The following is a 13070-nucleotide window of genomic DNA, read 5'->3' as shown; positions in this document are numbered from 1 at the left end:
ATCTACTCTGAAGGCCCTTCTTTAAAGCCACAGACAGGATTTTATTTCTTCTGAAAAGGAAAAAAACAAAATGTGTCCACAAGATGGATCAAACGCTAGAACTCTCTTAAGAGACTCAAGTTATCGAGGACTTCTTAACATCTTCATGACTGTGCCATACAGGAAAGTTCGATACACTTTTCCTAATTTAAATCTTCTTAAGGATTTAGGTGATACACTTTGCTAAATTTACATCTTCTTAAGCCTAAGGTGGCCAGGAATGGGAAGACTAAAAAGAATGTAATAGACGAAGCTCTGTCATAGAGGATATTTCATTGTTTCCTTCCCAAACTTAATTGTCAGGCTGAATGTCATTCAAAGTTGCATGTGATCCATGTAACAATGGCTTGTATTTGAATTCCTGCCATTGGACTTCTGTCCCACTAAAGATGTTTAAAAGCAAGCCCTAGTGTGGGTCAGGCTTCCTCCTTCCAAGGCATTCTACATGAAAAGTGAGAACTTTGGAAAAGTAGCTCTCTCAAATTCACAATCTTTACATTACGTAATAACATATATTTATGGTACAAAAATGTGGCAAATTTTGAGATAAAATATGAAAATAAATCTTCAGCTTTTTACAAATCTTTCCCGCGACAAACTTAAAATAATATATCTGACATGAGCATGACTCAAAATAACTTGGTGTTTGAAAAGTTGCTAGGAATAGATAAATAATATTTTTATAACTCAGTATTTTCCCCTGTTTAGATAAGATAATTTCATTCATGTCAACAAGTGACCTAAGTAGCTCAATGGGACTAGAGAGTACAAGCCATAATAGAGATGTGGGAGTGCCAAGGCTACCCCTAATTGATAAAAGAAATCCATATAACAGTAGTGAGTACAAAGGGATAAACCTATAAAAAGCCTAAAGATGAGTACATCATTATGCAAAAAGAAACGGATAAAAGACAGGGCACTACTTTGCACCAGTTGTAGATGTAGAGATGCAAGTGGAGCTATATCTGTCATCATCAATCACTGCGAAAGTACCAATACAAAGCTTGATATTCTCTTGGAAATGCTCAGTACTAAGAGGACCTGTCTGGGTAATTTTGGGAGAATCCTAGGTACAATCTGTTGAAGCCCTCCAAACATCCATGGCAAAAGAGAAAAATCAAGTAATCAACACCTCACTGCATGATATGTGTTGGTGAATGTTCTCACAGATAGACCAATTGGAGCAGCTATGTCACTATTGTTTCATGTAGGTAGGTCACAATTTCTAAGCAGAGCAGGTGGATCTTGATCCATAATAAGATTCACAGATCAAGTAAGATTAACTGGAAAAAAACAAAGTTCAGCCTAGAAGATGTCTATGTAGGAATGCCTGTTGCAGCCAGTCTTGGCACACATTAGAGTGACCAATCATTGCATTGTAGACATGCTTATATTCCAGTCACATGTACTCAATGCTAACCCATGCACATGACCTCAGATGCAGAATCAGAATGGTTCAAAGCAGCACACTGGTAGTCAGCTGGAATGTACATAAATATATACATAAACATCAAATAAATAATAACAATAATAAATAATAAATGAAGTGACACATCCTAACTTCCTAACTAAAGGATGTGACCTATCAATCACGGTGACTAGCCACTGTGTATAAGTATACCATCACGTGGCATTGCATCACACATTCTATCATCTATTTTATTCATTATTCAATTATCAAATACTTGTCCTATATGGATCTCAATCTACTGTCCTTATGTAAGATATTCCTCAGTAAATGAACTAATGTTCATTTTGTTTGGTCTCAGAGCCAAATCCGATTCCAGCCTTTGGCTACAATGTCAGCCAGATGATAGATTTGATCCTGGCCTTTCACCACCCTATCTTTTCAGAGTATAAATCGTCCTTTGGCCATTTAAAATATAGAAATCCTGTAAGAAGAGAATAGCAAAAAAAAATCGGTGCACTGCAAATTTGAAGAAAAAGCACTATAAAAAATTCTTAAGTTCAGACCAAATCTCTACAGGGGTGCAATCTGAAATCAAAGTGGTATATAGAGAATACAGTCTGTCTCCATCCAAATAGTGGGTATCATTGCAAATGATAAAAATCATAGGCAAAGTCACCGAAAGGAAGTCAATAAATCATTGATAGGCACATCAGATGGGAAGGCAGTGGAACCAGCGCTATTTTATTTATGGAAGAACAGTTGAGGAAACACTGCCAGATCTGTCTGGAATCTGCTAATATCTTGACATTAAGTTCACAAAAGAGTGGGTACTCAAAGCCAGTTTAGCAGAAACACGATCTTTCAATTCAATTTTAAAAGATTCGAAATATTGGTTTCAAGGGTATACAAAACAGTGTTAATAACATCGCCGATTTTTCGGTGATGTGCCCAAAAATTGCTAATTTTTTTGGCCAGCTGAATTTTTGTCCCAAAAGAATCGCAATTTTTTCCATAAAATACACATCACAAAGTATGCTAAAAAAATGTGCTTTTTCCGATTTTTCATGTGGTTTACTAAACAATCATGGTCTTGAGTCATAATGCCTTCTCTTTTTTGTCATTTCACTCAACAAGTTGGAGTTGAGACAATTTGGAGTGTAGCTAAGGGTTATTGCTCAGTGTTAGAAGGGATTCCAAGTGTTGGGCAAGTGGATTTTTCCAGGCCCTACTAATGCTATGTAATTAATGGTAATGTTAAATTCTGAAAATGATGAAAATTGCCGTTTCATTTTCATCTTTTTCTCAAATTTACCATTAATTGTTTCAAGATGTTTGAGAATGGTTCCAACCTCATTGGATTTCATATGGAGAAAGTAGAATTTTAAATCCCACTCAAAAATCCAGCAAACTTAACCGCGGCCTCCATGCTTTTTTCAGGGTCACCATATCCCGTGTCAGACACTTGTATTCTTGTGTCCTCTGTGTCTCAAGTCATTGTACCAGGTGACTTAAATTTTAAGGCAATATTGACATAAACAGCATGCTAATTTCCAAATTATTGTGATAATTAGTGAAATTATTGGGGCAAGTTCAAAACCTCAAATTATCATGATATATACTGGCGATAATATCACCATGTCTACGACGCACAAAGATCATCACTAGTTAATTAATCCATAATACTTGTAATATCGTAAAGAAGTCCATATAGGAGTAAATAACATATTGTATATTGTGTGAATGAATAATATGCTTTGAATACAATGTTGAAATTCTAATGTTCTATGCTGAAACAATTACTTATTCCAAAAACTTCTTTCAGCTGCAATATTAGTTAAGCAATCGTAGATAGAACATAAACCAAATGCACAATAAAAGACAGCCAAGAACAGAATGAGACACGGAGAATTTAGATCCAATGACCAGGGAAAAACCCACAAGGGGAAAACCCAACCAGATTCTTTTTCTATTAGATATCAATTGTTGAGCAGAGATATAAACTACAATGAGAGATCAAGAGAATGAGTAAGTTCACCCAAATCTGAACAAGTTGTAGCATGAAGATCACTGGAAGCAGCAGCAGAGGTAAACAATGAATCAACCTTCCTTTCAACTGAAAACACTGAAACATTGAAGCATTGAATCAACCTTGGCTCACCAAGTTCTGCTCTTACTCTCCAAGTCTCTCTCTCTCTCTCACAATCTTCTTCAAGTCTCTCCAACTCTCTCTCTCAAGTTCAAATTCTTCTTTCACAATGCACAAGTAGTAGTAGTTAGGTGAGAAGACATGAGACACATATATAGGAGGAGCAACGAATTCTTGTCATAAAGGAGGAGCAATACGCATGCCTTGAGGAAGAGTAACATATGCCATTTAGGGGAGTGTAACTCATGCCATTAAGGAGAGAAACGCATGCCTTAGTAACTTATGCCATTAAGAGAGGTACGCATGCCTTAGTTAAGGAGAGTGTAACATATGCATTAAAGAGAGCATAAGAGGAATCTTTTATGACATGCCTTTAATGAGTGTAAGAGGAATATGCCATGTCTTTGATGAGTGCATAAGAGAGTGTAAATGTATCATTAAAAGAGAGAGAGTTATGTAGTGCCATGTGAGTCATCAAGGAGAAAGGTGCGAAGTGATTGAGATGATGAAGGTAAAGTGACTTGTAATTCCTTTTAAAAATAATATCATAGTATCATAAAGGATAATAATAATAATATTAATAATATCGATGATTAGGTCGAGATTGAACTAGTAGGATTATTTATGATAAGTTAAGTGATTTTATTTCAACTATACTTGATTACCAATAAATGCAATGTGAATTACTATTTTTGGAAAGTCGTACTTGAGATGCTAGACATGATTGTCTATTTTCAGAAAATCACTCCAAAATTGTCATAAATGAGATTTTATTTAAGGAAATTCATCCCTGAGCTACCAATTTTAAGCACTACCTCTCAGCTAGGGAGGAATTTCTTTCTTCAACAAAGATCTCTGCTTCCTTTGCTCATCTCTATTCATCTCTGCACTAGAACAATGATGTCTCAATCTAATGAAGAAGAATCATCATAGGGGAGATTCGTGTATCACCCTATATCCACTTATCTTCCCACCTTGACACAGACTTGGGTGGATTACCACTTGTCAACACATGACAAACATCAGGCACAACAAACTTTACCATAAGAATCAAGTGGTAGAACACCTGCATCCATAGACTTTAAGGGGATTACCACTTGTCAACACGTGACAAGGATCGCGCACAACCAATCCTCATCTCTGCTTGGGGGGATTACCACTTGTCAACATATGAAAAGGATCGCACACAACCAAGCTTTACCACACCCATTGGCCAGATGGGTGGCAATCCTAAGAAGCCCAACTTGTGGGTAGGATGCATAATGGGGTATACTCTTGGCAAGTCCTAGAATTTATGGTAGGGGTGATTAACACTTGTCAACACATGACAAGGATCGCGCACAACCTACAGTCAAGAGTTCACTCAACCCCAGGAGCTCTCCTAGCTCCATTCCCAACTTGTGAACTCAAACAAGAGGGAAGAGCATAGCTCAGTGTTCTTGATCTTCCATGACTGCCCCCACTAGGAAGGGTCACATCCGTCAGTCCAAGTTGCTCTCTGAATATCAAGAACTTCCCTTTCGATAAAGGCTTGGCAAGTATGTCAGCTATCTTATCATCAGTTGAAATATGATGGAGTCTCACTGCGCCTCTGTGCACCATATCCCGGATATATATAATCTCAATGTGCTTGGACTTGTCATGGAACACGAGATTTTCTGCAAGTCGAATCCCATTCTTGTTGTCACAGTAAATTACTATTGTATCTAGCACATGCTCAAACAACTCTCCAAAGAGCTTCCTCAGCCATACTGCCTCATAGCTAGCCATGCTAACAGCAATTTACTCGGCTTCAATCGTGCTAACGACTACAGACTTATGTTTTCTGCTCATCCAAGATATCCTGGCAGATCCCAAGCTAAAGCAATATCCAGATGTGCTCTTTTTGTCAACAAAGTTACCAGCCCAATTAGCGTCAGAGTACCCATGTAGTCTCACATATCTGGCAACATATCTCAATCCAAGATTCATGGTCCCAAGCAGGTATCTCAGCACATGCTTTGCAACAATCCAATGTGCATGTGATGGTGTAATCATATATTGCCTCAGAGTATTGATTGCAAAACATATGCCCAGTCTAGTGTTCACTAAGAACATCAGTGCCCCAATCAATTGTCGATACTCAGAAGGATTTCTCAAATCAAGACATGCAGCTTCACCACATAACTTTTTGAAATTCATTTGTATTGGTGTATTCATGGACTTACATTCTGTCATACCAAATCTTTATAGTAGCTTGACAACATATTTTCCTTGAGAAAGGAAAATCTCACCAAGTCTTTGCCATACCTCTAGACTCAAAAAGTAGTGTGTCAAATGAAGATCTTTCATTTCAAACTCAAAAGCTAACTCCCTCTTACACTGGAGGATAAGAGGTTTTCCACCTATCAAGAACAAGTCATCAACATATAATACCAAAATCAAAGTTATACCTTGGACCATTTTAATGTAGAGACTTGGATCAACATTGCTTCTGCTAAACCCAAGCTTCATCAAGAAGCTATCAATGTGGGCATACCAAGGTCTTGGGGCTTTCTTCAATCCATAGAGAGCTTTCTTTACTCTACACACATGATTTTTTTAGTCATGTAGTTCAAAGCCTTGTTGCTACTCCACAAATACTTCTTCCTTGAGGAAGCCATGCAGAAAAGCAGTTTTCACATCCATTTGGTGAAGAGTCCATCCCTGGCTAGCAGTTAGAGCTACAATAGATCAGATGGTAGTATATCGAGCAACAGGTGCAAAAATCTCATCATAGTTTATTCTATCTTTCTGAGAGAAACTTCGAACCACAAATCTAGCTTTATATTTTTCAATATTGCCATCCGCACTATGATTAATTTTAAACAACCATTTAGAAGTCACAACAGACTTACCTTTGGGTCTTGGAACTACTTCCCATACATCATTATGTATGATGGACTCATATTCTTCGGCCATTGCATCTTTCCATACTTGATCTTTCACTGTTTCTTCAAAAGTGCATGGTTCAGCCTGAATAATGTTGCTCATGGCTACAACGTATCCCTAGAACTGGCATGGTTTCTTGCTTTCTCTTAAGGTTCCTTTGGGGGCAGCATATCTATCAGCATCTTGTTGAGTGTTACGAAGCCATAATGGTCTCTTTCTAGCAGGAGGATCACATGGAGGAGGACTCAAATGGCCCATGGGCTCCATTGGTTCATCAGCAAGATTAGGCTCAGGCTCAGGATCTTGAATTTCAAAGGCATCATCTTGTCTATCAACATTAGCAGGAGGAAGAGTAGTGTTTCTTGCCTTTCCAAGAGCTGCATCTTCATCAACTATTGCATCCCTACTAAACTCTACAGTTCTTTAACCAGGTAGGTATATTCTGTAAGCTTTAGAATTTTCACAATAACCAACAAACGTACCTTTGTTACCTAAAGCTTCCAACTTGTTCCTCTTTTACTTTGGCACATGAAAGTAGACAGAGCAGCCAAAAATCCTCAAGTTCCCAACCTCGAGTATTTCACCAGTGAAGACTTCTTCAAGAATCTTCTTGTTTAAGGCTTGGTGTGGAGATCTATTTTGGACATAGACAGCAGTGTTAACAGCTTCTCCCCATAGAAACTTTGGTAGTTTTTTATTATGCAACATAGATTTGACTGCTTCCATGATAGTTTTGTTCTTTCTTTCAGCCACACCATTTTGTTATGGGTTATATGGTACGGTGGCCTCTTTCCTAACTCTAGCCTCTTTGCAAAAGTCAATGAAATCATTTGCAGTGAACTCTCTTCCATTGTCAGACCTAAAAATTTTGATTTTCTTTTCAATTTGTTTTTCTACAAAAGATTTGAAGTCTTTGAACATGTTAAATGCTTGACTTTTGTTTTTCAAAAACAAAATCCATGCCTTGAGATAAAAATCATCCATAAAGATTATATAATAAAAGTAGCCACCAAGAGAAGTTACAGGGATAGGTCCACATAAATCAGAATGTATAAGATGAAGTACCTAACTGGTTTTGCTTTTGCTTGAAGGTAATGGACCCTTTACATGCTTTCCTCGTGCACACCCTTGGTCGACCCCATCATGATCCACTCTAATCTCAATCATTCTGAAAACCATCTTTCTCACATGAGGCAATGCTTTATAGTGCAAATGAGTGAACCTTCAGTGCCAAAGTTCACATTGATGATTGTTGTCATGAATCAGCACATGGATTGGTCTTCCATTGACTTTATAAAGACCTTCAAATCTCGATCCCAGAGTGAAGGCATCTCTCATGCTAGATCTCATTGGCCAAGTGAGAACTTTTCCATTTATGAAAGCAACTTTCATTCCTTTGTCTTCTAAGGAAAATATAGATACAAGATTCTTTTTCAAACCAGGTACATACAAAAATTCTTGAGGAGATATAATTTTAGCTTGATCCAGATGAAAAGAAACAGAACTTGATAGTAGTTCCATGGGGTTGGGCTAAGAACACAAGTGGAAGATTCCACTAAGTTGTTGGAGAGTGCACTCTTATTCCTTCATAATAACATAGCTGATAGACTCTCCATGTTATTAACTATATCTCTCTCTCCAAATCTGAAATGAGACTCTCTATGTCCGAATCCCTGGAGATGTTGGGATGTTGTATTATAAGTTCTTTGACTAACGGAAAGTGTTCCCTACCTGATGTGAAATCTTTGAATAGTTGGTGGGTGAAGAGTCAAGACAGTGTGGCCTTGAGAGACCCTGTTTCAGCTCATGATATTGATTTAATCCCCTGTGTAGAAGATGGATGTATGCCAATGACATGTTTCATTGTATTTATTTGACTTTGATCGTTGGTGGGTGGGGATGAGGCAGCGTTGAGACACCTTGTTTCAACTGATAATATTGGTTTAAAACTGCTCTAAAAGAACTCTACCTCAAGTTTTGGAATCTAGCTTGCGATTGACACCTGCAAGAAAGACTTGGTTGCAACTTGTCTATGGTTGGGTGGAGAGTTAGAGTCCCACTCTCAGTTGCTAGAACTCTTATAAGATAAGTATAACCTTATGTTTATGCTTGTGATTACTATATTGTCTCTGTTATTTGCTTCAGGATAATGGCATGCTAATACTGGGGAGTGTTGGTTCTTGCACGCATCAATTATACAAACGTTGTGTTGGCTAAAGGCTTGTAATGATGTTAATTTAATGCTCAAATGTGTGGTTTATATCTGTAAATCAAATTGGGAAGGAGATTTTACGTCTACCAATCGAATGTTGATTTCCTACAGGAATTTTGGGCATTGTATGGTTTCATATTTGCCTTCATGAGTTTATTATATGCTTAATTATCTCAATATGTTTAATAATAGCCCAAGAGACCAATGGATCTCTAAGATAAGATGGGCCCGATTTCTGCCTAATAGGCCTGCAGACCTCTAAGTTGTTATGAGCTTGCAACTTCTCTAACGGGCCTTAGTGATTATGAATCGGCAAATCCCTGTTCTATTTATCGTGTCGCTTACAAAATTGGCCATTAAGCCTTATCCATTATTTCAAGCTCAAGAAGGATAAGCGTTCACGTGTATGTGGGTTACATACACGAATTTATACACATACATATGTTTTATATCCAAGCACTTCCTTCACCCAATTGCGGGATTGAATCTCGTTTATACCTGCAACAAATCATGATTGTGGGACAGGGAAGGCACTTGTATAAGAGCATTGGAAAGAATCCCTTCATACCTTGTAAACGATCAAATTTTTTCCCTTTTTATGGCACCTTTGACCATAACCTATATATACCTGAGCGTTTAATTTCAATGTCAATGCAAACAAGGCACCACATGCGACCAAGGTTCGTGACCGTGGTCTTGCGGGACACGTCGCCCTAACCTAACTACTTCTTCAAGTGCAAAGACAACTTAGTAGTCGCATGGTCGCCCTCTGCGAGATTCTATTAGACGTGCATGTTTTGCCTAATCCCGAAGCCTAATCAGCCTAGGCCATTATTCCTTCTAGGATGAGGTAAATGCTGCAATTAGGTTGTGTGGACTTGTTTCCACTTGGCAGTTGTTCTCTCACCTTCCCGTACTTGGATGAGCCCTCATGCCACGTCCTCCCAGCACTAAATCATCCTGGCTCGTCTCCATTTGCACATTGTTGAACCTTCCAGAAGAGAGATTCCGGGGAACGGGAATGTTCCCATCTTCGTCCCTTAGAAATCGGCGGCACCCTATAAAGCCCCATCACCCCAATCTTTGTTTAAGGCTCGACACACCCTTTGCAAGTCCACATCATTTTGGTCCTTGTCATCTTGATGGGTTTGAACAATGAGCACAAATGTAATGCCCAGGATTAAAGTCCCGGAGTGAGGTGGTAAGGGTGAACCACGTCTGTGCATGTTAAATAAATACAGATATATGTGTGTGTGTTTAAAGTCTTTGAGAACGGCTAGTTCGTGACCTAAAGTATGAGTGAGTTGCCAGCTGACATGTGGCTTATGACTTGGCATCCTCTAATTGGCCATGACTTAAAGCAACCATATCTATTGATCTAGGCATCGGATTGGGACAAATTTTATATCATTGGATTCGCCACAACAAGACGAATGTGATGGTATTGTTTGTTTTGAGTTTTGGAAGGGTAGAAGAAAGCGAAAAAATTTAGACCCCATTTCCATAATGTGACTATGGGAGTTGGGTCGTCATAGTAACTGCCTCCCACTAACCTTAATTTGGGCAGGAATAGTAGGGGTTATGTTACATCCTTCATCTCCAAGATGATGACTCCATTGGGTTTTGGATCTAGTTGTGTGGCCATGGTAAGCACCCTTGTCACCAATCCCTCTACTTTTGTTCCTGTCAGCAATGATTTTTCCCTATAGATTTCTCACAATAAATCCATTTGCTAGCAGTGTCCTATGGCTCCATATTTATGTGTTAATTGTCAATGCCTTGGGTTATTTGTTGGAGACTATTCACATTTTGAGGAGGTTTTAGAGAATTTTCTCCCAATTGGCTCAAAAATGGTTAATAATTATTTTGTTGAATAATTTCTCCTCTCTGTGTAGGCAGATCAGGTATTTGTTAACAGGGCTCTTGCATGCTTGGACACAGATGCAACGGTTAGCCCTTGCAAAACTAGCTTTTAGCTTATCAAGATAGATTCCCCTCCTAAGTGGATCCTTGTTGCCTAGTCTTATATTCACCCTACAATCATTGTCCAATATCTGGACATCCCCATTGTAATCAGTTTAGAACTTGTGGCTATGTGGGGTTAGTTCTCACAAAAGCTGCAGAGCAAGTTACATGTTTGGCATCATCAAGATCTCCCCTTCATAATGAATTTGACAGTGGTTAGATGCATTCTCCAAGCCGTTCATATGTATTACATTTCTTGTCAGTTCCAATTCCTAGTTTCATCGTCTTGAGCAAATTTTGAGGGCATACTTTGTTGATTTTTCAAGTGCAAAGGATACAAAAACTAATTTCTTAAATTGATAATATATATATATATATATATATATATATTGTTACCGCTTCCAATTAATCATCAAGCAATTATACTTCATAAATTCAACCATAAACAACAATAGGACAATAGGGATCACAAAGAGACAATGATGCACAAAGACAAAACAAGATTTACCCTGGGGAAACCCACTTGGGGGAAAAACCTAGCAACCTTTTCCTTAGGCAAAAATATTCAATTCAATAAGAGATACATCTAATCCTTCAAGTCAAATATCAAGTCAAACACAAAATTCGGCCCCTTGCAAATCATGCGAACTTCCTATTACTCATGCACACTTCCTTTTACTCACGCAAACTTCCTATTACTCATGTGCACTTCATGTTACTCACACAAACTTCCTGTTACTCATGCGCACTTCCTACTACTCATGCAAACAACCTGTTACTCATGCACACTTCGTGTTCTCTCACTCCTTTGCCTGTGTGAATAGAAAACAAATGATTGTTGTGATCTGAATTGTGTCTAGTGGAGGAGGACGAGTGGAGTGTATATAGTGTTCTGGATGGCCGAATGGGTGCCACTTCAACTAGGGCCTACATGACTTGAGGGAAGGCCGACTTGATCACTTTGGAGCCAAAAATTCAAAATTTTCTCTTTTGAAACTAACATGAAGAACATGTCTTAAATTCATTATTACAAATATTTCAAAGGCTAAGATATTAATTATGAAGACCAACCATAGCTACAAAATTCATCACTCCCTCTTACCTAGGGAGGTATTCATAATGACTATCTAGATGTTCTCTTATTGACAAATTTCTCTAAGAAAAGGTTAAAACAACTCATCATCAACATGAGCATCATCTGATTACCGTAATCTTGGTCAGCAACTCTAACCCATGGTAAATCATCAGTATCAACTAGTTACCATAACTATGGTCAGCACCTCTGACCCATGGTACATCATTAACGTCAACTAGTCACCATAATTTTGGTCGGCGCCTCTAACCCATGGTATACAAACTAGTCTTGGTTCACCATTATCCTCGTCAACATCTTTGACCAATGGTAAAAACCGTAGGGACACTCAATTCATTTGAGTAATCCTTGTCCCAATCCCAAAGGCCTCACTCTACATGAGTAATTCTAGGCCATGGTGCTAAATGTGCTCACTCAACCTATCTGGAGAGTAATTTGGAGCCTGATGTTGAAAGGCACCCACTCACCTTTATGGTTCAGTAGTTTCAGGCCTCTAATCACACCAGACCATTCTTCCTAATCCTGGTCAACATACTTGACCTAGGAAGAATGACTATCCCTTGTCAGACCATTCTCCCTAATCCCAATCAACATACTTGACCCAGGGAGAATGATTGTCCCTGATGCTATCATATTAACACTCTCTCTCACTGAGGGATGCATTCTAACAATTCCAAGATTGTCCTTGAAATACCCAAACATTTCTCTGGACAGAGGCTTTGTCAAGATGTTAGTTATATGCTCAACTTTAGGGTTATATTGGAGCCTCACTACTCATATGGAAAACTAGATTATTTGAATGCTTCACATAGCTTTGATTGTCACAATATATCATGGTCAATTCCTGCACTTGATCAAATAGTCCTGCGAGTAGCTTTCAAAGCCACACTGCTTCACAATTTGCTAAACTGGCTGCAATATACTCAGCCTCGGAAGTGCTAAGTGTAACAGATGTCTACTTCCTGCTCATCCAATAAATCGTAACAGATGTCTACTTCTTTCTATCTTCTACACTCCCTTCTCAATCAGAATTTGTATATCCCTGTAGTTGTATATTCAACATTTGAGACATGTCTCAAACCATAATTAATTGTATCATGTAGATATCTCAATACATGCTTTGTTGCAATCCAATGATGATGTCTTGGTTCCACCTAGAACTGGATGAGTGTTCACTGCAAAGCAAATATTTAGCCTAGTATTAACCATACATCAAAGAGCCATTCAACTTTCGGTACATGGATGGATCAACCAAATCTAACTCAAAGTCTCTCAACTTCTTTGGATTAGTCAC

The 13070-nt window shown here is 38.4% G+C and overlaps 1 protein-coding gene across 4 annotated transcripts in view; it reads right to left on the bottom strand.

Annotated features, from left to right (window-relative positions):
* Nucleotides 1-13070, bottom strand: part of LOC149154414 (uncharacterized) — a 361061-nt gene that overhangs the window by 128033 nt on the left and 219958 nt on the right. The gene's annotated exons all lie outside the window — the stretch shown is intronic.

Source organism: Pinus tabuliformis, chromosome 9 (genome assembly GCF_031772625.1).
Source record: "Pinus tabuliformis cultivar Carrire ecotype Pingquan chromosome 9, CPIR1, whole genome shotgun sequence".
NCBI classification, from domain to species: Eukaryota; Viridiplantae; Streptophyta; class Pinopsida; order Pinales; family Pinaceae; genus Pinus; species Pinus tabuliformis.
Note: the sequence above shows the minus strand (reverse complement) of the source record. Positions and strands in the feature narration are given on the sequence as shown.